We start from the raw sequence: 26690 nt of genomic DNA on the forward strand, positions 1-26690 counted from the left end.
ACAAATTAATATGCAGTAAGGCAGTAACAGAGAAACCTGTCTTTGAACTCTTCTTTCCTTTTAATCAGCATGAGTTCTGCTAAATAGAAAGAATTATGAGTAGGTGGAGAGCATCTAGGTTACTGAGGGTAAATCACTCTCGGGGGAATAACTTTGCAGTTTGAGCAACGGAGTCTGACCTTTACATGACTTGAGATGAACAGATCTTCTCTGCTTTAACCCAGCATGAGCAGCAATTGCAAGGCAGCTAACCTGAAGTCACACAACTGTCTTTTCCTACATGAAAGTCTCTTTTGGCAGTTATACCATTGTCGTGGATGAATTCTCTAATGCTGACTAATGTCTTCTAGTTCACATCCTCAAATGTGGGATTCTGTTGGTATTTTAGTAATGTCTGATATCAGTGGAAGTCCCATTAAGTTTCCAAGGTTCTTAAATTGCTACTTGGAGTTTATTTGTCTTGTAACTCAGGTTATAAAAGTAACACCATAAACATTAATTGAACAACCATTAAGCAGCATGGCTGTTTGTTTTGGGTTGATAGAGGACATAAAGCTTCATACCCTGTGGTGGAAAACAATTAGATCCGATGATGAACATGCTATTAAATAAACCATTACCAGACTTCTATCATTTTAACTTTAGAAAATAGCAACCAGCTGTGGCTGAATCATATGCAAGTGAGAGAAAGTTGTATTTTAATTGTCATGTCATAGCCTGTTATAAATATTGTAGTTTTTAATGTTTTGTGCTAATGACAGTGACTAATAGTAGTCATTATCTCCATTCATTCTCATAAAAAATTTCTTCAAGAGAGGCTGATCATAACCAGAATGCCATTTAAAATTAAACTATGTTTCCCTAAAATAGAGAACATAAAGAATGTTTAAATACCAAAAGGCTGGCTAGCTAATTTATTTTGTTTTGAGCATGTTTGACAACTACGGCTGTTGTAAACTGTGTCAGGAGTTGAAATGATATTTCTTTCAAAAATATTTTTGGCACAGTAATTTGTATGCACGTCATGTCTTCATGTGCTCTCTGTAGCATGGGATAAAAGGTGAACTTCACAGTGGGATACCTGTGGCCAGAAAAAAGAATGGTGCTGCCCCTGTAAAACCTTAATATTAATAACATTGAATGTCTTCATCCATTTCTTATTTCAATAATGCATTCTGCTTACTTGACAGGTACAGAGTACTTCATTATGTGCACGAACATAAATGCTTAAATGGATGAAGCAGCTATTTACGTATGATAGGAGCTAAGTGGGACATTAAATTAATGCCAAACAAGTGAGTGCTCATTTTAGTTTTGTTATAAATGGCTGCAGCATAGCAGTAATATGTTGACTCTCATGTGCTGACAAATTCTATATTTCTTACAAAATTCCCTTAGAACTCAATGTGGAAAGACAAATTCACACTCTGCATGATGAAATTAGCAGCAGATGCATTAATAATTGAATAAGAATCTCTGGAGAGACACCATAGTTCAGCAGGGAAATTGGTGACTGGCTCTTTTTAACTAGGGATTTCTGTGATATATATGCATTTAAATAAGCCCTGAGGTGAGAGACTCTGCATGTAGCTTTTGGTATTGTTTCTGCTTTTAGAAGGCCTTACATAGTTACATGCTACTTGAGTTGGCAATGGGCATATGGCTTTGTTAGTCCCTCCTTCCTCTGTGACTCTTGTCAAACTTTCAGTCAAATTCAACACAGATCCTTTTGAATTTATTTCCAAAATATGAGTGCAAGGCTTCATTATATGCAAGACGCTTGCCATGGAACCACACATCTTGAGTTCCTATAGAGCTGGAAGACAGAAAACTTTATCATCTAAATGCCTATCTGTATTCGTAGAGTTTCATCAGCTAAAGGAAAGCCAGTTTTAATCTTAGGTTTTGAACATGTTAATATTGGTTTGCAATGTTTCCAGTAAGCCATGATATGATTTAATAAAGTGGTTGTCTTTTAAAAAGTCCGTTTTTACAAATATGAGGTTTAATTTCTTCCTTTTAGATATGAAACTTTTTTATTGAATATCAGTGTATATGTTATTTATTCAATACAAATTTGGTATCAGTCTTTTCCTAATCAAGATAATGAATTTAAAATCTTTTTAGTGCAAGAAACATTTTAGAAAATTATTTTTGTTACTTGAAATAGGAGATAAGTCTAGGAGATTCATATTTGTTCAATGATATACTGCCATGACTATTAGACACCTTGAAATGTAGTGCAAGTGATGAAAGAACAGCGCATTTTTTGCTTTGCAGTGTCAGAACGCTGATCAGATGTTGAAGATCAGTATGTCCAATGAAGTCAGCACCCTAAAAGTGTACTATGGTTTCAGTATCACCTCTTCTTTTGAGGTGCTTGAAACAAAGATGTAGAAAGTAAATTGTACTCATCTTTAGTTAGCAGGAATAACTTTTCTGTATAATACTTTTCATTTGATCCATGCATATATAATATATTTTGTTGCTATTTAAAAAAAAAAAAAGTCAATATTATCTAATATTATCTGAGCTTTTAAGGGAAAGACTAGATACATAAACAAGATTGTGCACTGGTAGAAGAGAAGAATATTACGAATATCCTGAATTACGTAGAGGAAAAAGAGATAGAGATGATGAGGATAAGAGAGATTACAAGTCATTAACTATGGCTTTTTATGTTTCATGTCTCTGCATAGTGTGTTTAGTCCCATTAACTGCTCTCCATTCATTCTGTTATTCCCATGGAATAGGATTCTAAATCTGCTCCAGATTAATATTATGCAGCTTGATAGCTATTGTAGCATCTTTTACTAGGTACAAGTTCATTGGAGGTGCCTTTGTTTATTCTTAACATCTGAAGTGATCACTGACTTTCACATCTCTGGGAAGTTATCATTCCTGTAAAAGCAAACAGATGTTTCTAAAGCTTGCTAGTGAATGACTAAACCAATGGCTTTTATTCAGGTTTTGCAGGTCACTAGATGTTCAAAATAGCAGAGGAAATCCAAAGAACCACCTGTGTTTTGCTATCATAGTAATTTTGCACTTGAGTATATGAGGCTAGGCTAAGATAAAAGGTATTGAGGAAGACACGGAGTGATCCTCTTCGAGCTCTGCCTTGGGAAGTAACAGTAAAAGTTATATTTCAAATTACAACTTTATTTGAAATGTGACTTCATTTTTTTTTTTTTTGAGCATCTTCACTGCCAAGTTTTTGTCCCTTGACGATGTCGAATTGGATGCAGTCCTCTTCAAGGCCAAAAGATAAGCTTCTAATTGCCAGTCTGGTAGCCACTGCCTGGAGATCAAGTGGCATACTTTTTGCTTTATGCCTTATCATTAATACTGATACTCTTGCGGGCCAGAAATGCTTTTCCCTTATACGTTCACAATCTTCTTCAAAGTCTTCATACTTTTCCCCTTTGTTGTCATCTGTCACACAGCAGCAAAATGTAATGCAATATTGGTGGGAAGGTTCAACTTCAACTGCCATACTACCACCATCTGCCTCTGATGTCATTGCCCAACATGATAAAGTAGGAGGCATTACTTTCAGGGCAGTCGTTGTACATCCCCACAAATGTATTTACATGTTCTGAATGTCCTTTAGCATTTTTACTTAATGTACTTCTACGCTTGTCATTTTAAGAAAATACTTTTGAATATAGATGGTAAGTAAAAGACTCTCAAAAGATAATTACGGCTTGAAAGACTTCAGTTAGTACAGGGATTCCTGAGTACAAGTAGATTGTTTTAGTTATCCCCTAGATAACTGTACTAAGAAAATCTATTAGAAGGTCAGGAATATCAAGATGGAAGATGGAAACACAAAAGTGTAGAAGATAGTAGATGGTTTTCCTTCAAAAAATTTGAAGATTCTCCGATGATGCCAACAATGATCAACTGAAAATAGGGCAAGGATGTAGTCTGGATCTTAACAGTGGCTACAAAGAAACTACACATAATTAATTTAGAAATATCACTTGCTGCAAAAGCAGAGAACAGCGCAGACAAAATGATGAGTTGGAGCCACTCCTGCAAACTCTTGTGCCTAGATCTTTGCATAAAGGCAAATGTTAACACAGGAAACCTTCTTGCCAGGGCAACAAACTGCACTCTGTATAGCTTGAACACTGTGCTTACACGAAGTTAAAGCCTCCAAGCTAAATCTAACTTTTTTATTTGTTTGTTTCTTTTTAAGCAGTGGTCAGAGAGGGGCTAGTAAGATAGGCATCATTTTCCAGAGTATTAAAAAAGGCAGTAAATTAGTAATGTTTATGTAAATAACCCAAGTGACAACCATACTCTTACAGGGGTTAAAGTCGAAAGCCAGTGGAGTTTCAAATGCTGCATATGTTACAAGAGCACAATCACTTCATGTTCTCCTCTAGTAATAATGGATTTGTGGAAATGAGCAATTACATTCATAAACAGAGAACCTCTTCCATGTGGAGATACATACCCACAAAGTGGTGACCTTTTGGATAACCAATGCCAGAACTTGGTCTATATGAAGACTTAGGAACATCAGACATTTGTATCCTTGGCTCTGAAGTGATAAGGTACCTGTGAGGAATAACAGTGTCAACAGAGGAAATTTCTCCCTAGCCTCAGGAATTTGATGAATAACTTTTACGCTAAGGATATATGTTATTTTATTATTATTATTTAAAAATGTCTCATTGCTTTAAAATGTTTTTATGTTAAATGTGCAAAAGAGAGCTTAGCAACAGGGTTCCTCCATAAGAAAGTGGAGTTTGGTGGGTGGGGTGGCAAGATGTGCTTTCACCAGAAATGTGGCTGTTCCCATTGCCCATGAACACATCTTTATGATATATGTGAGAACAGCTTTAGCTCACTACTTGCTAATAATTTGACTTTGGGATTTTTTCAAGTTCAATTAAAAAAAAAAAAAAAGTGTCTATCTCCTAACATTTCTGATTTTCCTTCCAAATCAATGAATAGGAATATTATCATCAATAGGGGGCACTGACACTAGCTTCCATTTTACACAATAGAATTTTTTAAGAACATTCAGTTCAGATTCTAGCACACCTTTGGGCTATAAAATAATCTAATATTCTAATTATACTTCACATTCAACTATTTGCTGTTTCTTGGACATCTGTTATGCATTGAGCAGCTGTTTCTATTGGGATGGCCACACTGCTTGTAGGCATTTTCCATTAATACAATAAATACAGGGGCAAGAAATACGTATCAGTATCCAGACTTCTGAAGTACCTGCTTTAACAGTATCTCTGAAATTTCTTAACCGTCTTTTCAAATCTATCGTATTTATGCTTTTATGTTCTTCCTGTTTTTACATTTCACTTTCAACCATATTCTAAGATTTTAATTAAAGTGTGTTTAACCTCAATCTTGATATGTGTACCAAGGTGTTGCAATATTAATCTTCTAATATGGCTCAACAATTCCTCTGGCTCATTATCAGAACCTCATCCTATCCATCCATCTTATCCTCTCACAGGCGATCTTTGTCCAGAGAGATTTTTGAGTAGTACAGAGAGCAAGATTTTTCATAATGAGCAGTTGTTTAATTTGTAGCTTCTTAGGTACTGTACTGTTTGTCTATGGAAATCAGAAAGTCTGTCTCCACACAGCACCACAGAATGGGGTACAAGGACTGGGAAACATTTGCAGCCTCTTCAAATGCTTCATATCATAACAACAGAAAAAGTATTCTGAATTAGATAGAAAAGTGTTATCTGTATCTACTGTTCACATGCTTCGGATCTCTTTCTCATCTGCTTTAACCTCTCTGTATCATTTGTTTTTAAAGATACAATATTTTTCACATACTGAAAAATATGTATTTTTAATGAAAACCTGCTCCTGTATCTGTGAGTTGTAGACAAACGTTCAGGTCATCTCAGTATCTGCCAGTTCAGTGGCAGAATGAACTCTAATACCAAGTCTAACAACACTGTGGCAGACAATTCAATTAAAAGACAATGATGCATATGTTTCAGAGGTTCGCATTCATTGGCAGAATTTGGCATATGCCTGTCCTATCAGCAAAAGGTATTTCTATCATATAGATAGATGTTTGCACAGCTAATTCTCTCTGAGAACCTGGAAAAAAGACAACAAAACTAATTTTGTCAAGGACACAAGAGTAAACAGGAATGCTTTTAGACATAAACTTTAAAAGATTTGAATGATACTGATCCAAGCAGAGGAAAGTTAAATGCAACAAAAGTAAAAACCCTGAAAAAGAATGTAAGAACTCATTTAGTCTTTTTAGTCTTTTTACTGAAACTACAAAGGGCTGACTTACCATAAGCTATAAAAGATGACATTAAATTATCAGTATTTATCAATCATTGTTTGTGGTTTCCAAGATGCCTCTTCCCGTACTCTGAATAACTACATACAATTCCACCTATAAGGAAGTTTGAAGTGTCAGATTCATTAAAAAAAATAAAAAATAACAAACATATCTTACTAAAGTAATGAAAATTCTGTTCAACTCAGTGGGTCAAATTGTAGGAATAAAGGATATCAAATCTGTATAAAAATATACTGTGCAAAATGGAATATTACAGAAAATAGTTTATTAAAAGGACTACTTCACGTCATTTCAATGGTGTTCTCTGGAGTATAATCTGTGTACCAGTAAAAATCTCCATTATTTTTACTAATTCTATTAAAGTAGCACATCACCTCCAAAGATTGGTAGAGATTGGACAGACTCACCTCAGGATGAACCCTACGTACACACACATTTTCGGAAATATAAACAATTGGCACCTGCTGAGCCATAATCCCTAAATCAGAAACACAAATGTTTGGATTAACAAAAAATGGAAACCCTCATTCTTTGTTGTTGACTTCTGAATGTATATTTTTTCACTTTCACTGTTATATGCATGACTGGCATGTTTTATCCTGCCATGATAGAAATTCAGCATTGCTATTTGCTGTAGTAACTACAAAGGGCAGAGGTGATAAAATTCAGGCTAATCTAAACCTTTACTGAGGCTCAGTGACTTACATGAGTTTTAAAATCAGGCCTTCAATTCAGTATTATATATGCAGTATGAAGCAACTAAGATTTGACACTCTCAAGCATCATGAAAATAAAAAGATATTTTATCTCTTTAAAGAAGTAGTTTGCTCTGATATAGGAAAAAGTTGAGAAAATATGAAACTTAAGCATATGTGTACTATTATTGAAATCTGTTTGATTTTTACATACATAAAGTTTTAGCATTCTACTGCATCAGAGACTAAATGCTCAATAATCTTTGGGTTTTTAGCATATGCCTGAAACTGCTGCCTTTCATATCTGAAGTGCATAGGTAAGGAGTAGAGACTGCAGACAGAATAATCAGAATATAATCTTACAGAATAATCCACTGTGCAAACTAAAGCTATGACTATGAGCAAACTGTTTAAATTCTGATGCTGAAGGAAAAAAGTTTGAAATCTTTTACCAGCACAGTTTACTTTTTGGACAGGATTGTGATATTTGATTCATTTTGTTTTTTGTTTTGTTTTGTTTTTTGTTTTGTTTTGTTTTGTTTTGGGGGGATTCAATATAGAAATTGTAGAAGTATGTCAGACTGCAGCTGGTGATGCTAATTACCTGGGGCAAAGGAAGTTATCTTTCCTTCTGGTTTGTGCTGTTTTTCAGATCTTATGTATCCCAGAAGGTGCACCCATAATCAAGTCTTTATTGGGGACTTCTTGACAAGACCAGCTCCAGCCACTGTTCCTGGCCTCATACAAGATGTTCTAGAAAGGATTTCCTTCAGCCCCACAGCAGGACAAGGAACCAAGTGCTCCAGGTCAGCCTGCCTGCACATTCTGATCCTAAAAGTAATAGATTGGCAATTACAAACTGTATTTGGCAGTGACCTCCCTAAATCACAAACACTTTGAAGCCTGAGGTGGTCCCTGGGATTGCCTTCAACAAGAAGGTAGTTAAGCAGTCACTTTTACACTGGAGTTCTCCCTAGCTCTCACAGCAAATTCATCAAACCTACTCAGAGTTCATGCAGTTTATTTATTTGATTGATTAATTGATTTGATTCCACAAATATGTTGGCTATTTTAATTGTCATTCTAATTCTAAGTGAATTTCAGAGGAGACAGGCTGTCCACATTTGGAGGACTGATGCTTTAAAACTGCAACAAAATAATGAAAATCAAAATCAGTAGTTACTCCTATTTGCAATTTTAATCTTTTTAACAAACTTCTTATATTGTCTATTTCCATGTTTCAGCAATTTTGAATTACACTGGTTTTCATTTTACTCTGTAAGAAAAAAACGAAGTTTTTCAAATGTGTTGTTTAATAAAGTACAAAGGATAGAATCATACAGCATCCTGAGGTGGAAGGGACCCACAAGGATCATTGAGTCCAGCTCCTGGCTCCACACAGACCAACCAAAAATCAGATCATATGACTAAGAGCGTTGTCCAAGCACTCCTTGTACTCCAGCTAGCTCAGGAGAATGATTACTGCCCTGGGCAGCCTGTTTTGGTGCTCAACCACCCTTGGGTAAAGAATCTTTTCTTGGTATTCAACTTGGATTCTCTTGACGCAGCTCCATGCCATTCCCACCTATTCTGTTGTTGGTAACCAGACGCTGGAGATCAGCACTGTCCCTCTTCTTCTCTCATGTGGAGGTGTGGGTTGTGATGAGGCCTCCCCTCATTCTCCTCTACCTTGGGCTGAACAAACCAAAGGACCTCAGCTGCTCCTCGTACATTTACCACTTCCAACCCTTCAGCATCTTTGTAGCCCTCCTTTGAACGTTCTCTAATAGTTTTATATCCTTTTTGTACTGTGGCACCCAAAATTGTACTCAACTGAAGTCACATCAGTGGGGTGTAGAGTGGGACTGTCCCTTTCCTTGCCCACCTGGCAATGCTGTTTGATACACCCCAGGATATAGTTAGCCGTACTGGCTGCCTGAGTACACTGTAGACTCATATTCAACTTGTTGTTGACCAAGATCCTCAAATGCCCTTCAGTGAGGCTGCTCTCCAGTGTCTCATCGCCCTATCTGTATGTTTATCAAGGGTAGGCTAGATGTTAAACTATAGATCTGTCTAGATTTTGATTTACTTAAAAGTTGTTAAAGTCATTAACTTTTGTCTATGAAAATATGTAGGCATTTTTTTCATCTCTACCCTGCCTTAAGAAATCCAAAATTCTAGTCAGTATAAAAAACAAGCTCTGAATCCTAGTGTCAATATTCACCTATTTCTCTTTTCAGAATACAATACAAATTTCATCAGACATCACTGTAACCCAGACATAAAGGCTCATGCCATGTTAAATAACATGCTGTGTAGATTTCATCTGTTGGAGATCAATTCTGTACCTCTATCAGGAGAAAAAGCTATTTCTAGTAGTTAGAAATTTTAACATTCATAATGTAAAATAATCTGTATATTGAAATCATTCAAGGGAAATCTAGTTTTTCTGCATGCTTATTCGTATACCAAAAAGGTCTTAGTAAACAATAAAAAATCATATTTTGCTATGGCTGCAGCCTTGACTCTAGAATTGACATGGTACAGGGCATTTGTATTTACAGTTTGTGCAGCAGTACATTTGATTCATGATTTTATTATTCTTCTGCCAAATAATTCACATCCTTCCAGATTTTGTCACACTCAGTTACTTGTTCACTTGAAGAAACACTCAAAAATTAAGAACTGGTCCTCTTTAATTATATCCATGGAAGGATGTAAGAGCTGCAACTACTGTTCTGCAGGCTACGGGTGTCTGCACGCCCATAAATCTGTACACAATCCACAAGCAGAACATAAACATCAGCAAAAAAAAAAAAAAACCTTTTGATTTCATATCTGAAAAATGCTCTCTACCACCAATAATATTTGCAAAGAATGTCATGCACCTTGGGTTACTTTCTGTAGAAGAATAACATTTGTACCTTAAGCACTGAAAAGAGATTTTTTTCTAATTTCTCAAAATATATACAATCACAGGCACAATTAGTAGGATCTGTTAAAGGTTTTTCACCTATTTTCATAGAATCATAGAATGGTCTGCATTGAAAAGGACCACAGTGATCATCTAGTTTCAACCCCCCCCTTCCATGGGCATGGCTGCCAACCACCAGACTAGGCTGCCCAGAATCACATCCAGCCTGGCCTTGAATGCCTCTGGGGATGGGGCATCCACAAGCTCCTTGGGCAACCTGTTCCAGTGTGTCACCACCCTATGGTTGAAAAACTTCCTCCTAATATCTAACCTAAACCTCCCCTGTCTTAGTTTAAAACCATTCGCCTTTGTCCTATACTATCAATCCATGTAAATAGCCATTCCCTCCCCCTCCTATTTATACACTCCCTTCAAATATTGAAAGGCCGCAATGAGGTCTCCCCGCAGCCTTCTCTTCTCCAAGCTAAACATGTCCAGTTCCCTCAGTCTTTCTTCCTAGGAGAAGTGCTTCAGCCCTCTGATCATCTTAGTGGCCCTCCTCTGGACCCATTCCAAGAGCCCTGTGTCTTTCTTGTACTGGGGACCCCAGGCCTGGATGCAGTACTCCAGATGGGGCTTCACAAGAGCAGAGTAGAGGGGCACAATCACCTCCATTTCCCTTCTGGCCACCCCTTTTTTTTAATGCAGCCCAGAACACAGTTGGCCTTCTGGCTGCAGTGCCAAGTGTGCACTGCTGACTCATGTCCAGCTTTTCGTCTACCAGGACCCCCAAGTCCTTCTCCACAGGGCTGCTTCCCCCAGTTTGTATAAATACCTGGGATTGCCCTGGCCCAAGTGCAGCAGCTTGCTCTTGGCCTTGTTGAACCTCATTAGGTTCACATGGGCCCATTTCTCCTACCTGTCCAGTTCCCTCTGGATGGCTTCCCTTCCCTCCAATGTATCGACTGCACTGCTCAGCTTGGTGTCATTTGCAAACATGCTGGGGTGCACTCGATGCCGTCGTCTATGTCGATGATAAAGATGTTGAAAAATGTTGTTTGTTGTTTATATTTTTGCTTCTGACTAATAAAGTCTCATGGGACTGGGAATTTAAATTAATGATCTTTATTTTAAGTTGCCAAGTGTACTTCATCATCACTGTGCAATTCTACTCTCCATATCCATGTGGTGTACCTGCATGCCACTTTAACAAGTACTGCAATGGAAGAAAGATTCTACAGGAATTAATTTTTGTTTTGTTTTGTTTTTGAAGTCAGTAACTGTTATGTTGCCTACAGGAAGCAAAGAAAATTGGAATGAAATAAATGCAAACATAAGGATTTAATGGCTTAACAAAACTGAACTTGAAGATAAGCCTAAAGTGATATTTAGAGAATCAGTTTTGAAGAAACCCTCTTGAAATCTAGTTTTAAAGAGCAAAAATTAGTATGGAAAATTTCTCCTGGGTAATCCAGTCTATCTAGTTATCAGGGAAGCTGATTGCTACGATGATACATACATAGCTCGGAAGAAATGATAGGAAGAAAAAAAATAAGGAAAACAAGAAAAAAGAAGAAATCCATCAATAAATTTAAATTAATTTTCTAGAGTTTGGCTTACTGGTAAAATATTTCATGTACACTGTCATATCTCCTGTCACGTAAAATCCCTGTTCTTTCTTCAGAGGCGTGACAGAAATCTGAGTTTCCTACTTAAATTGTATTTTTCCAAATAAAAGCCAGAATCCCCTGAAAGGTTAAGCTGTCACCTGCTATTTCTGTCAAGAAACAGTTTGGTGAAATTCCCACTGACTGGAAAAAAGGAAACATAAAAGGGAAAAAAAGAAGATCCAGGGAACTACAGGCCAGACAGTCTCAGCTCTGTGCCTGGCAAGATCACAGAGCAGATCCTCCTTAAGGCCCTACTAAGGCGCATGGAAAATAAAGATAAGGTGATTGGTGGTAACCAATATGGCTTCACTGAGGACAAGTCATGCCTGAGAGACTTGGTGGCCCTTTATGATAGAGTTACAGTGTCAGTGGATAAAGGAACAGCAACTGACGGCATTACCTGGACTTGTGCAAAGTGTTTGACACTTCCCACATGACATTCTGGTTGCCAAATTGGAGAAAAATGGATTTGATGGGTGGACCACTTGCTGGATAAGGAATTGGCTAGATGTTCACACTCAATGGTTACACTTGCAGTTGCAGTTGCGGTCAATGGCTCAATGTCCAAATAGAGACTGGTGATGAGTAGTGTTCCTCAGAGATCAGTGCTGCGACTGGTGTTAATTTAACATCTTTTAAGGCAACATGGAAAGTGGGATTGAATGTACCCTCAGCAAGTTTGCAGATGACACCAAGCTGGTGCAGTATGCTAAAAGGAAGGGATGCAATGCAGAAGGATCTGGATAGGCTTGAGAGGTGGGCCCATGCCAACCCTCATGAAGTTCAGGAAAGCCAAATGCAAGGTCCTGCAGCTGGGTCAAGGCAATCCCAAGCATAATAACAGGTTGGGCAAAGAATGTCTTAAGAGCAGCCCTGAGAAGAAGGATTTGGGGTGTCAGTTGAAAGACTCAACATGAAGAGGCTGTGCTTGCAGCCCAGAGTGTCAACGGTATCCTGGGTTGCATCAAGACAAGCATGGCCAGTGAGTTGACAAAGGTGATTCTGCTCCTCTACACTCTACACTAGTGAGACCCCACCTGCAGTGAGTGTCTCAACACAAGAAGAACATGGAACTGTTGGAACCTGTTGGAGGAGGTCCAGAGGAGGGCCACAAAGATTATCTGAGGGCTGGAGCACCTGTCTTGTGAGTGGAGGGAGGAGAGCTGGGTCTCCTCAGCCTGGAGAAGAGAAAACTCCAGGAGGACCTTGTAATGGCCTTTCAGCACTTGAAGGGGGCCTACAGAAAAGCTGGGGAGGGGCATTTTAGAAGGGCATGTAGAGGACAAGGGGAAATGGCTTTAAACTGGAATAGGGTAGATTTAGACTAGATACCAGGAAGAAATTCTTTACTGTGAGGGTAGTGAGACACTGCAACAGGTTGCTCAGCAAGGTTGTGGATGTCCCCTCTCTGGAAGCAGGGGGGTTGGAACTAGGAGCTGGTTGGATCTTAAAGGTTCCTTCCAACCCAAACCATTCTGTGATTCTACGACGATGATATCTCAACTGTTTATGTTTATTTAATTAGATTTTACTCTCAGTTTGGTATTTGTGCATTTGTTATTCTCCAAGCCCACTTTTAACCATCCAAAAACAAAACATAAAATCAGCGATGCTGAAGTTTATGTAGGCTTGATGTTTAGCGAAAGAAAAAAAAGATTCCCAGCCCTGCTATCTGTAGGATTATTTACATAGCTCTCCATGAAGCACTTTTTAAAGTAGGTGTAGGTGACAGCAATCTCATTCTTAGAAGAAGAAGAGCCATATGGCTCAATTTTATGGATAGCTGATTTTATAATACCTCCGAACGAAACATTTATTATCTTTAAACAGATTTGGATTACTCATGTAGGTGGTCAGAGTAGCCATGTCCAGTGAATTTTTCCTTGAATAAATTTATAGATTCACAGAATCTATAATCTCAGAATCTCTTGGGATTTGGAAAGGACAGTGCCTTTCAGGCACTTCTTACGTTTTGCATACTTACTGATTACTGTAATGCAACAGTAATTAGTTCATAGCTATAGTCTCTAGTTCCTCCAATTAAAAACACTACACAAATGTATTTTATTTTTGGAAAGCATCCACATGACAGAACAGGATATTGTATAGTGCTATGCCATATTGCTATTTCAAATATGTAGAAACTAGAAAAGATTGCAAGTTCATGTTTCAGTCATAAATACGATTTCATGTGCAGTTCTGGGTACCCACTTGTGGGGACACATGAATACTAGATTTTTGAACAGTGAATTATTTACTTTAGCTTTGCTCCTTCCTTTCAGTACTGAGCTGTATATAGCAATTGAAAGTCAGAAAAGTAGTAAATACAATATCTAGTTTCACTGTAACCTCTTCCTGATTGATGACTTGCCTTCTCCCAAGACTCAACATTATAGTGCAAACCAATTGGCATAACCTGCAGCTAAAACTGTTCCTTGGAGGTCTGTTTCTTTTCTAGGGAAATATGGTTTTCATTAATACTAATGTTCAGACTCAGGTAAAAAAAAAATGTGTCTAAGATAGTGTATTATACTCAGAACTTTAAGCTATTGCTCTTCTTAGTGATACTAATCTGTTTTCCTACAGAGAACCAAGTGAATTGTTACCTGTCACAGCATCCCAATGTTCATCTCTTAATACTTGTGGGTGTGATACAAACCACCTAAAAGAGATTAACTGTGTCTTTCACTTCCAAGACTAGACTGTTTCCTGTGTTCCATCAGTGCAGTTCTGCTGCTGCACATTTTGGTTTGGTAAGTGCTAAGACAAAGATTATTTCTTAGTGATTTTACAATGCTTACTGATCTATAGAGACACAATAGTGTAAACAATAGTAACAAATTGCTCTAATAGACAGCACAGCCCCTTAGGAGATAATCATAACATCGTCACCAAGGTTGAGGTATTCTCTCTCCAGGGCACCATTAACAGTAATTTTATCGCTGAGTGTGTGTTTAATTCTGCAGCACCATTCCCAAGCTGGGAGGTTCTCCAGGTCAGAGGTTAATAATATGCAAAACCACTTCACTGTTATGCTCATAGGCTATTGAAAACAAAGAGGAAACCAGTCTGTCTTAAACTTTCAGCTGGAAGTCCCAGTAATAAAATTACTTACACATAGCAAAATCAAACTGTGAATGTAAATGAGCAGTACATTGACTTCTTAAATGGCATGCAGAAGGACAGATTATGTCATTTTACTGTGTTTTTTTTTTAATTATTTTATTTCAATTAATAGTTTCCTTTACTTTTAGTCTGATTTTCTCCTGAGTTATCCTGAAAAGCTGTAATTTTGAGAAGGACACAGTGTCACTGTAGACAATAAGCTGAAGAGTGGGATGCTATTTGAAGACAAATGTAACCCTTGGGAGACTTAAACAGTCACCAGGAATTGAGAAAGAACTGTTTGTTCATATTTTTATGACTTTACTGGAAAGTCATGTGTCAATATGTTATGTTGAAAAGGATGTTAAAAATAAGAAAGATGGACATAAAAAGAGTTTTGAAACAAACAAAAAAGTTAGTGAAAATACATCAAGAGCAAGACACAGGAGAAGCTCTATCTATTGACTTAGTGTAGACTGAGAAGGCTGCAGGTACCTACAGGCAGGTATTTCTGACAATTAAGAGCTATTTAATTTAGGAGGAAGGAATGTATAACTAGCTGGAGTCAAGAATTCCATTCTATCTGTCCTTTCCATCCCCTCCCCGCAACAACAACTAAAGTTAACAATGGAAGTTTTTAACAGTTGGAGCAATTTTTATCCTTCTGAAAACTATATATACTACATCTCTTACTGAAGCTAGAGAGGCTGAAAGTGAAATTGTGGCCATGCCATGCAGGAGATTAGACTTGAAAATAGTGTACAATATTATAATAATATCAATTTTTAAAATTAAGAATTTATAAATCAACAAAGAAGAATCTTTGTCCTAGTCATATTTATTATCATTTAATCACAGTTCTCATACTCTGAAACTTTTCCACAGCTTCCCAAAATAGAATATTTCACATCATAATAATTAAGCCTAGAACCAAATAGAGACTGTTCAACTCAAGACTCTGAATTGTCATGAGGAAAAATTAAATAAACATAATTTTAACTTCTGTGTTACAACTCAGTACATCAATGATCTAGGCTAAAAAGTGTTAACGTCTGTTATAGCCTTTAAGCTATACAAATATGTGGTTCTGTCTTGATTACGCTTGACATGCTGTGTCTTGACTAGTTTTTTTTCTATTCTGTTTCTACAGGTTAGCAGGCCTTTAATCAAGAAAAAAAAAAATCTAATGAGCAGCAATTTGAAATACAGCATTTGGAAAGGTCAAAATGGTACATTACATCCTTATTATCCAAAAGAACAGATGAGTTTAATATCCTGACAGCATTTTCCTGTGAAGAAGATATTAAACAAGAACTGAAAATGGCACAAGGTTCCCTCTTCCTGTCTTATGACAAAGATTGTAACAAGATGATGAAATTGTATAGGATAAATCTCATCCTGCTTTAATGTTCAGACTGGGGATCCTGCCTAGATTTCAAACATCTAAGCTAATCAGAGAGACAAAATATATGTTATTTTTTTCAGGTATATCCACATGAAGCAGAAGACTTTTACTATACATTTTCCTACTTACATGACACAGTTTCCATCAATATTTTTAGATTTAAAATAGGAATAGTTACTAACAGAAGGTACATAATGCATCTAATTTCAAGAAGTAGAGCATTGAACTGCAACAGATAATGCTCTGCATCAAAACGGCTTAAAATGTAAATTTTTCAGCTTCCATTTGAAAGACTGCATAACACAAAGAATTAATTCCAACACACGATGCATTATACATATTCTGCTCTGGTGATTCCCTGACAATGTGGAACTGTTTGAAGGCAAAGGAATTTGCACTAAATCCCATTGATTGTTAGCAATTCAATTAATATATGGAACTGTCACAATTTGTTGTCTTAAATCTTGTTAAATCGGCCCTCATGTTAAATATTATTACAGTCGAAAAAATTCTGTGCTTAAAAATCAAAACATGAGTATACCACACGCACCTTTATTATTATGACATGCACTTGTATTCATTCCAGATGAGATATGAGAAATCTGCTGTTACATAAGAGCATAACAAGTTATATAATAAAAGCATTCATGATTATTAAAGAAAAACAAATTATATGATTCCAAAAGATACACATCTTCAAGTATAGCTGGACAAAGTAGACATATATGGCTTTGAATAAGAACTCATAAATAGAAATCATATGGAACCTCTTTTTTCTTCACCATCTAGAGAATACATCTGAAAAAATATCTCTGTGGTACTTTACATGCTGTACCCTGCTGAGAAAACCCATTCTGCTCTGGCCATGAGAGAGAAGATGAACATGCCCCGAATACATTTTCCAAGCCTTGAGTGAAAAAAAAGGTTTTTTGTTTTTGTTTTCTTAGGTGGTCTTATTTTCCACTAGAAACTGTAGATACATCCTTTGTTTTGCAACTGAAATGCAGAATAGCTTTTTGAATGCATTGGCAATGTGTGACCAATTTCGAAACTTCAGAGGTTTTGCAAAACTACAGAAAAGAAGATCCCTGAAGGATGCTAATTTCCATAGGCATTTATGAAATGAATGTTTTCCAGGTGTCTAAAAGAAATCCACTGAATAACATTTAAAGTTTATAGAGAGTTCCTTTTTATGTAGTTAATAGCTCCTGAAACTAAAAGGACAACAAGTAGCTCTTTTCTGTTTCCAAACCAGAAATATGAACAGATTATGAAGCCTCCAGAAAACAATAAGCTAAACTGTTTTTTGGTGAATTATTGTTCACAGTTCAGATCCATGGATTTTTATTATGTGAATTACAAAGAAATTGGACCATTTATGATTCTGCTATTAAGAAATAAAATATATGCTGTTGTTACCCAATGTTTTAAAATCAGTTATGGAATGACCGAATAGAGAATCCAGGGTACTGGGGGGAGTCTCAGCATGTAATGGCACAAACAACTCCAGCAGTTCTTAGAGAGGGTGTACCAAATATCTGTAGAAGCCAGTGGCATTTCTTATACTTTTTTTCAGTTTGCTCCTGATTATGCAAAATGCTGTTACCGTGTCACACACTATTTAACATGGGAACTACCTTGAATACATTAGGCAGCTTTATTTAGTTATTTCATGAAATAGATTTTTTCCAGTAGGTGATCACAGTAATTCTGTTTTGAAAAATTACCAAAATAATCAACTGTACCTTGTGAACCAATATACGAGTTTGCAGTGAACTTTTAAGAGGTACCTACTTCCCTCACTTACCTTCAATAAATCAGATTATAGTTGGGCATTGCTGTGGAATTTTTCACTAATGAAGGAAGGAAGGACATTAAGAATAAAATCTGAATGTAAAATGTTGGACCTGTGAAACCATGAGTCATATCTCAAAGCAAGGGATTTTCCTTAAATTAATGGCAGATTGAAAATAATAATTCAGCTGATGGAAAATGTTTCATATTGAAGTAAGATCCTAAAAGAGAGAAGTCAAAACATAGCTGACCATGTGAAGCACACACATTCCCACACACATGGTGTTGCACCAGGAGGAGCTGGTTTATTGTAATCCCTGTAAGAAAGGTACCATGAAGTATTGGTTAAAATACAATTTACTGCAGCTAATACTGTACAGAAAATGAGTGCATAGTCGTTTCTTCCTTTGGATACTGGGTACCCCATGATGGGCCTCCAAGCAGGGCACAGCATCCTGTGTAGAACTTCTGCATAGAAAAATTACCCAGTAATCTAGTCTTTTGAGTACTTCTAGGGCTTTTCTAAAAGAAAATAATTCTGCTTACCATTTCTACTGTCAAACTAAAAAGATCTGCATGGGGAAATTTGTCACTGCTATTTCACATAAAGGCAAGGACAAGCAGGTGATGCAATTGACAGTACCAAGTGGAAACTGCCCATAGGCTGCTTTGTTATCCAGTGAAATCTGTCCTGCAAAGAGCGGATGCACAGCCCATAGCACAGACTTGAAGGTTATGCTCAGTGTGGAATGTAGTGCAGATCTGCCTCTGTAGAGAGAAATTGCTATGTGGATCACTAATTCCTCCATGTTTGATGGTCTTCAGGTCAGGATCTCTGAAAATATATGCATACATTGCTGTTTTACATCTGCATCCTTTTGTGCTTCATAGTGATGCACTGTATTCAAATCTACCCACATTCAAAATCTGCACGTGTCTATTGCAAACACTCCTTTGTACATGACTGTGTCCATCAAGCTGGAATTGTGCATGAAGTCAGATGGGCTTATTATTACACAATTTGGCTTAAAATCTGGTTATACTTGCATTTGAGTTTGTTCTGTCACACAGTGCTACTTGATATTATATGAATAAATCATCTATAAGCTAGAAAACACATCAAAATCAAGGGAACAAAGTCAGTTGCATTATTAAAGAGAAAAAATAATTTGACATGAAAGGCATTTTAGAGACAATACAGCCTGTCTGATTTACTAATGTGCACAGAAGCTAATATATCATTCAGCCTTGCTACCACCTGACAGCTGTTCTGCATCTGATGGGAAATGTGATTGTGCTCGCAGTCCAGTTCATAGTGGACAGGTGTTGACATCACAAAAATCATCATCAGAACTGGCACTAATTGGCACCTTTGTTGACAACCTCAGCAGAGAGGCTGGTGATTGAATCAGGGTGGAGGCTGCCTTGCAAGCTCTGCTGGTGAGGGATACTCGGCTCAGCTCTTCCTTCCCTGAAATCATCCTGAGTTTTGCACATACTTCAGGTCCTGATGCTATTTGCCTGTAAATTCTATGTGCGCACACACTGCCATGGCATACACCTTGAACTGATGCCCCCATACATAGTGGGCACTGAAACCTGCCCTCCAAATTTGGCCAACATAAGAGACTGGGGACTTAGGTTTGTGAGGAAACAAGACCAAAGCAGATGGAACCAAAAACTCTGACTGTTGCAGTCACACATCACCCACTCAGGGCTCCAGTTTCACTCAGGCTTTTATCTATTTTAGTTTATTTTAGATGGAACTGTGGGTTGGTGGACTTCTACTGGCCACTCTGCTCCTCCATGCCTCAGTTTATTCTTTCATGAGGGTCATAATGTTTGTCTCAGTCTCAGGTTAGGTGTTGCTAAATAAAGAATAAAGAATTTTAAGAGATTTGATGGAAGTCAGTAGACACATTAAAACTCCGGCTTCATATTTATAGGAACACTGCTTTCTTTATAATGCATTTGAATTGTAGGCAGTTACTATTCTATGCATCTTTTTTGCATTTAGCCATCTTTCCATTCACTCTGTTGAATATTAAGGTTTTTATTCGTCTTAGCCTGGATTGTTCAAATTAGTGCTTAAAAGTAATTTTTCTTTGGTATACAGAAATCTATATTGCTTGTGGTTAATTATCTCTTTTTTTAGCTCTAGAGAAATGCAATGTAGGTCAATAACATGACTGTAAGATTTGAGAACATTGTTATGGTAATAAAAAGAAGTAAAAAATGTGTGATATAAGTTTGATTGTATTTAATAGCAGTAACTAAAGTATATAGAGATTATTAGAACTCACTAGCACAATTTTTCAAAGGATGACAGGGAGAAAGAGAAAGAGAAGGAAAGAAAGGAAGGAAAAAAGAAACAAAGGAAGAATGATAGAAAAAAAGTAGAAAGGTCAGGATTTATTTATTTATTTATTTATTTGTTTATTTGTTTGTTTTAAAGAACTATTCCAGTTTCACATGCATGGAAAAGAATGTGTTGCATAAGGAAATGTCAGTATGTAGATGTAGCGGAAATGCTAAGTTACAGTATGAACTAGTGATTGAGCACCTGGTGGGAAGGCAGGGTCAACCCAGGGGAGCTCAGGTGCAAGCAATGCAACTGAGTGACTGGGAAGGGTGGAGCCAGGAGCCACCTCTTCCCAGACCTCATTTAAGGATTGGTAATGGAGGCAAGGGGGATTTCACTGGAGATTCCTGTGTGTGTGTGATCTTCTGAAGGTAAGCAGATTCTTTCTTTTGTTCCTGTGCTAATCACTGTTGTATTTGAGAAAGCGCAGCCTAGGGCTTTGCTTCTCTGCTGTTGTTGAGCTTTCCTTTGCACTACAGTAGGCAGAAGTGAGATAAACAAATCTGAAAATAGACCCTCAAAGTTAGGTGAAATATATCTTACGATATTCAAAATTAATGAAATTTGCCTGACATTTATCTGCTTGTATCATTGTCCTGAGGCTTGCTTCCCTTAGAAATGATAAGGGTATAAGATTACATGCACAGTTACAGAAGCTCAAAACAATTGCTGAACTGGATTCTGATCTTTCACCATTGATTTTTCACTACTGTATTACATTGAATTTCAAGAAACTATCTTCTCATTTACATGCATCTACATAAATTCAATATCAAGTCACAAGCCTTTTCTTTCCCCAGAGCTGATAATGAGCAGTGGCTGCTATGGCATGCTTCTAAAGGCACTTTGGAAGAAGAATATGTCATCATTTGCCTAATGAGAGGAAAGAGGGAGAGAGATCACTAAATGTTTTCTCTCTCTCTCAATTAAAGGAGAGAGTGCAGGACAAAGAGAGAGAAGGCATGCAAAGGGGAGATCTGCATACATGACTGATTTCTTCCTGCCTTTAGCTATGAAAGCATTCTCGTTAGGTAGAACTGAAAAAGACAGGAGGATGTAGGAGTGCAAAGGCTAAATCCTTCTCCTGAAATTAGACTATGGCAGTATGGACTTTCAGTTTGAGCTGCACATTTAATTTCTAAAAATAGCATTCTTGAAAAGAAAAGAATATAACAAGATACTGTGCTGTCATTAAGAGTCTAAGGACAAATTATCCATATAGAAATGAATGAGCCAAGGTTATCTACTTGCTGAAAACTCCTTTGACTATCTACAGCTTCCTTTCAAGACTAGTCTTAACCACTAATCTAACCACAAAGGACTTTGCCCGTGCAGATGTTGCTGAGCTAGTCACTGTGGTGGGGGATGTGGTCAGAAGGATGGCGGTTGACTGGACCCAGGGATCACACCAAACATTTAACATAACAGATGACTACAAGGTAGTGCTCCAGGCCATATCCTGGGCCAGTTTATTCTTTTTTATGACTCATAGGTCTCTGGGTTTGTGTGTGTGTTTAGGATCACAGGGAATCAAGGCTCTTAGCACACCTAAAAACTGTGGTGTGAGTATTTACGTGTACATCATGAAAGCCAGTAAGAATGTCTTCTTCCCAAGCGTAGAAAAGAATGCTGCATCCAGTTGTATAGCAGAGCAATGTATGCACATTTTTTCTGCTGGAAGACTACCTCTCCCTTTAGGCTGCAGCACAAATATAAATAGGCTTGCTAGAAGGATTTCTTCCTTCCCCCAACTTTCCCATTGACTGCAAGTGCAGCTCACAGCATTTTTGTCCCACATTGTGAGCACACAATAATTACATTCCCAGTGTATGGGCCTTGATCACCACACTGCCTATGAGCCAGCATCTGTAACAGAACAAAAATATGAGAGGGCAGGTGATGGCTGAGAATCAAATCTAATGTTTGTTATGCTCAGGTCCTGATTGACAGGACTGTATGACTACATGAAGACAGTTTTGTTTTTTTTTTCCCCACAGGTTATAGAGACCTATGACCAAAGGCAGCTAGGAAGGTGTGAGTGGCCTTGTCATCAGGTCAGCCACCAGCCCTTAATGGGATTCTAGCATTATATCCCACACTGGTCTCGCAACCTGTACAATTGCTTGAGCCGTGCAGAGTGCTGAAGAAATTACCTTGCGTCTCTATTTATATCTAATTCTCAGGCATTGAATTAGGCAACAAAGAACATGCTTGATGTGCCTATTATAATCTAGTCCCTAGCAGTTGAATTCCTGTTAGTTATTTTAAATCTCCTCATATATCTTTGCTGCCTGCCTAAGATGTAGCAGTTTTGTGAGCTAAGCTATACCTGCCCTTTTGCCATTTCAAATACCAGAAGATTTAGTTAGGAAAAAATGATTTTGTGAAGACTTTCTTAGTTCACCTAGTCTTACATATTGCAGTTTCTACCAATAAATAGAAAGTAGTTCAGCTCACAAGAAAGACTTGCATCAGCAGTCTCTTGCTGCAGTTTTTTTCTTAGTCTCTTGTCTCTGAAGACCTAAAGTTTGAGTCCCCACCCTCACAGATCTCATGGTTTGTTCCATCATCAAGCTGTAACAGACGCAGATAACTTTTTTCCTCTGCTATGAGACCTATTCTCTTTATTACCACTTCATTACCACTTTTTTTACCTGGACACTAGCTAGGAGAGGGATTAGTGGCTCTGGTTTCTGGTTGTTCAGCAGGCAACACAGGATGATGTCCAAAGTGAGGAACACAGCAGAGGAATGGGTCTCTGTACTCTCCTATCAGCAAAACAGAAGATGCTCAGGAAAGCCATCTGTCATGGGAAGAAGTGTAGGTTTGCCACTAGGAGTGCCAGTAGCCCAAGCTCATTCAAGTGAGCCCTATTTCTATAATGGCAAGTAAAAAGGAGGTGAGAGAACACAGAGTCCAGCTGCTTCCATAATCTAGAAGTGTCTCCATATGACACTTCTAGATTATTACAAGTTCCTTACTGTGTGTATAAATTTTACAAATATTGTAAGTTAGCAATAATAAGTCTTTCATTTAAAACTTTAAAAATTTGAGTTAGTGTCTCTCAGAAGACTTCTCATATACTAGTTTCCCTCTTCTATTTTTTATGGCTTGTTTGTTAAGAAGTACTAAGCTGCCCAACTCTCACATTTTTAATGCTCAAGTTTTCTGTTTTTCAATTTAAACTGTATCATTTCTGATATTCTAGTTGTGCACTCTGTGCTGGGTGTGGGAAAAATTGATGAACATGTGAATTGGTACTTTTAGATCCTCTGTCCTGAACTTCAATTATCACAAAAAACTGAAATAGGAATGTTATTCCTGCTGATTGAGAACAGGGCACTAAATTCAGTTTTATTTAACAAAGTCTACCACTTCAGGAGATATGGCTATTTAATGAGGTGGTCATATTTGCTTAAAAATACCTTCTTTTAAAAATATCATGGACAAAAATAATCACTCAAATAGATTTTTGTATATAGTTCAGCACAACAGTAAACTTGGAGTACTGTTAACAGTTAATTCCAGCCCATGTAAAAGGGGCTGAACACCTATCACACAACCAGATCCCTCCACAGTTCACCAATGGAATGTCTCTGTGCATTGGCTGGAAAATACTAGTCTTGCATTACCCAGCACTGTTCTCAGGTAGTGTAACGAGGACAGAGAAGGATACAGTAGATATGATACAGAGGAAAAACAGACACTTCCTGGTTGCTCTTCCCACTTCCCATTGTATCTAAACTACTGCTCACATTAGGGAGTCTTATTAACATCAGCACACACCAATTAAATTTTTGTATAAAAATACTGTGATAAATGGGAGAGTTGTCTGCAGAAGCTGCAAGTCAAAATTCAATCTCAATCACAAAGACCAACACAAAAGGCCAACCTAGTTTGAATTATCAGAGGGAGCTTTTCAGCATCATTCATTATCTTCATCATTTAGAATGACCCTAGCAGTATTTCGAAATTACATTTAAAACTGTAGCAGTTATTAATCAGTGGATTATGGCAAGTCAGCAGAAGGGTGGAGACAGATACAGTATCATTTTGATCTTACTGCATAAATTGCTTTCAAGGGTAAAATTTCTTGTATTTCTATCTTTTAATCATTTGGATGTCCAGAATAACAAGCAGAGTATCTTCTCACAATTGAGAAGGCTTTTACTACATGTCACAAGAAAAATGAAATTAAATTGTCTATCTCTCCCTGGAAAAAAAGGCATTTTTTTCCATTCCGATGAACCTAATCTTCATTAAATCTCAATTTTGTAGCCTAAGCAAGCATGCCAGGACATCCAATAGCACAGACTGTACCAGCAGAGAGCTGGAATCAAGTGTGAACAATACTTGTTCAGAACTAACATTTCACTAAAGAAAAATGAAGAAAATTGTTTTTTCCTTTAATTTATGAAATCCCATATCATGGCAGTGTTTTTGTTTAGCATTCACTCATATTTTTATTATGTAAAAAGCAGTATTGTTAGCAGTGGTTTGATGACATTACTTAAATACTTCTGCTTTTAAGGAAAAAAAATGTATGTTTTGTTTCGAGCAACTGTCTTCTACTGGTCTCCTCTTTTCCACTGTAGCTAAGTGATATCCTGATAACATGGATATAATAAAAAGATGCAATTTTGTTTCATCTTAGTTCTTACTCCAAGCAAAATAGGTGACTAATGATGGCATCAGTGGCTTCTCTACTCCTTTAAAGTTCTGTTTTCCATGGATCAGTGAAATTTCATTGGAATGCTCAGTAAAAAAAAAAAATCTGGCAAAACTTCCTTTTGTTATCTCAAAAAAAAAAAAAAGGGAGGGAAGGTCACTAAGGCTTATTTCTTCAGGTAATGCTTAGATCTGTTGATCTTAAAGCAATTTATTTTTATGTTTTAAAATTTGGAGCTGTTAAGTGCTTTCATTACATATTTCTGATTAAAGCATTTCACTTAGAGAAACTAAAAGTGCCAAAAGCTATAGACAAAGTGTTATCTAAGGAGTATTTTATTTCTCTGAAAAACAGTTCAGACAAACCTCTGTATGTTTTTGCTCTATGTAATTATCCTCACAAAGAACTGCTAGATTCTGTTTCAGTTTAAAAAAAAAAAATCAGAAAAATCTTTAAAGCTTTTCTCTATATTAAAGCCACTTCAATGCCAACAGTACACACTGAATAAAACCCTGAAAATGTGTCCTAGAAGATGTGTAATTCAGTTAGTTTCTGAAGAACAAGTAAGAGATCTGTACATAGGATTTTCTATCACAGCTCTAGCCTTGAAAATCCAGTACCTTCTTTATTATCAGTAGAATAATAGTAAAGCATTCCAATTATTAATTTCATTTGATTCTGGCTGCCATCCCTAGATGAGAAGAGCAGCAAATGCTTTAAGTTTGGATAAGTGTTGCTATGCTGAACCGTAGCTCTGGTACTGAGAAGAATCTCTGCTATTCACTCCTGTGTGTGCTCCTGGTCCAGTGATCAGAATTTAGATGTAAATATCAAAAAGATACTTTACCTTGATCTCATCAAACAGTCCTCTTTTGAGGGTAGAGATGTGTTCTTCATTTTGCCATAAGCAATGAACTAATGGAAAACTCCTTCTGTATCTGTAATCTTTTGGGTACTCCTATGCATCTGCTACTATCAGAGGCACACCTTTGGACTGAACTAAGTGGTCAGTCTTGTGGACCTGCACCCTTCCTGGTCAATTGCTTTGAACCAGCAAACCAAAGCTTGATTCTTCTTTTCGTGCAGTTTTTTGCAGATACTCTTGATCTATTTTTAGACAGAAAATACAGAAATATTCTTACCAGATACTTATCTTGTGTCCTTGTTACCATTTGAGTGTATATTTACATTGTCACAGAAGGAGGTGCACAAGGGTCAAAAACATCTTAAAAAGTTCTCAAATATTACCAACAGAAAAATCCCTTACAGCTCAGTTATAGCCTCGACTGTCAAAACAGTTCTGGCCTTTGGGGGAAAATAATAGCACATTCATGCTTCAGGAATTTCTACTGAAACATCTTGACATTCTCACTGTAAAGGCAAGAGTGTTCTTGAGACCTGCTCAGATTTCCCCAAGATTTGCCATAAGACTTTTCCTAGTATGGAACTGCATGCAACTGAATGAAAAGGAAATGCAATGTACCTAAACTTGATGTTTAAACAGCAAAACAAAAGTCAATCCAGGCAATGTTAGCAACACAGCATACTGATGAGGAGATGTTTAGAGCTATGACAACCAATCTAACCATGTGTCTGGGTAGATACTATAACTCACAGGAGAGAATGAAGTTATTTACTAGCTGCAGCTCCCATATGATACCAAGTAATAACTCACCTCTTGTACTCTGATGTGTTCATTTGATGATATTTCACATGCTGAAAACATGGGAGTGAAGAAAGAAGTGTCTTACTTATGA

General features: G+C 37.2%; 1 long non-coding RNA gene across 1 annotated transcript in view; it reads left to right on the forward strand.

Moving 5' to 3' along the window:
- LOC104909951 overlaps nt 1-15873 on the forward strand; it is a 33141-nt gene extending 17268 nt beyond the window's left edge. The window contains exons 4-6 of the long non-coding RNA XR_792703.1: nt 7664-7817; nt 14185-14351; nt 15854-15873. This is a non-coding gene — a long non-coding RNA (uncharacterized LOC104909951). The remainder of the gene's footprint in view (nt 1-7663; nt 7818-14184; nt 14352-15853) is intronic.
- Nucleotides 15874-26690: the final 10817 nt, after the last annotated feature.

Source organism: Meleagris gallopavo, chromosome 2 (assembly GCF_000146605.3).
Source record: "Meleagris gallopavo isolate NT-WF06-2002-E0010 breed Aviagen turkey brand Nicholas breeding stock chromosome 2, Turkey_5.1, whole genome shotgun sequence".
Classification (NCBI taxonomy): domain Eukaryota; kingdom Metazoa; phylum Chordata; class Aves; order Galliformes; family Phasianidae; genus Meleagris; species Meleagris gallopavo.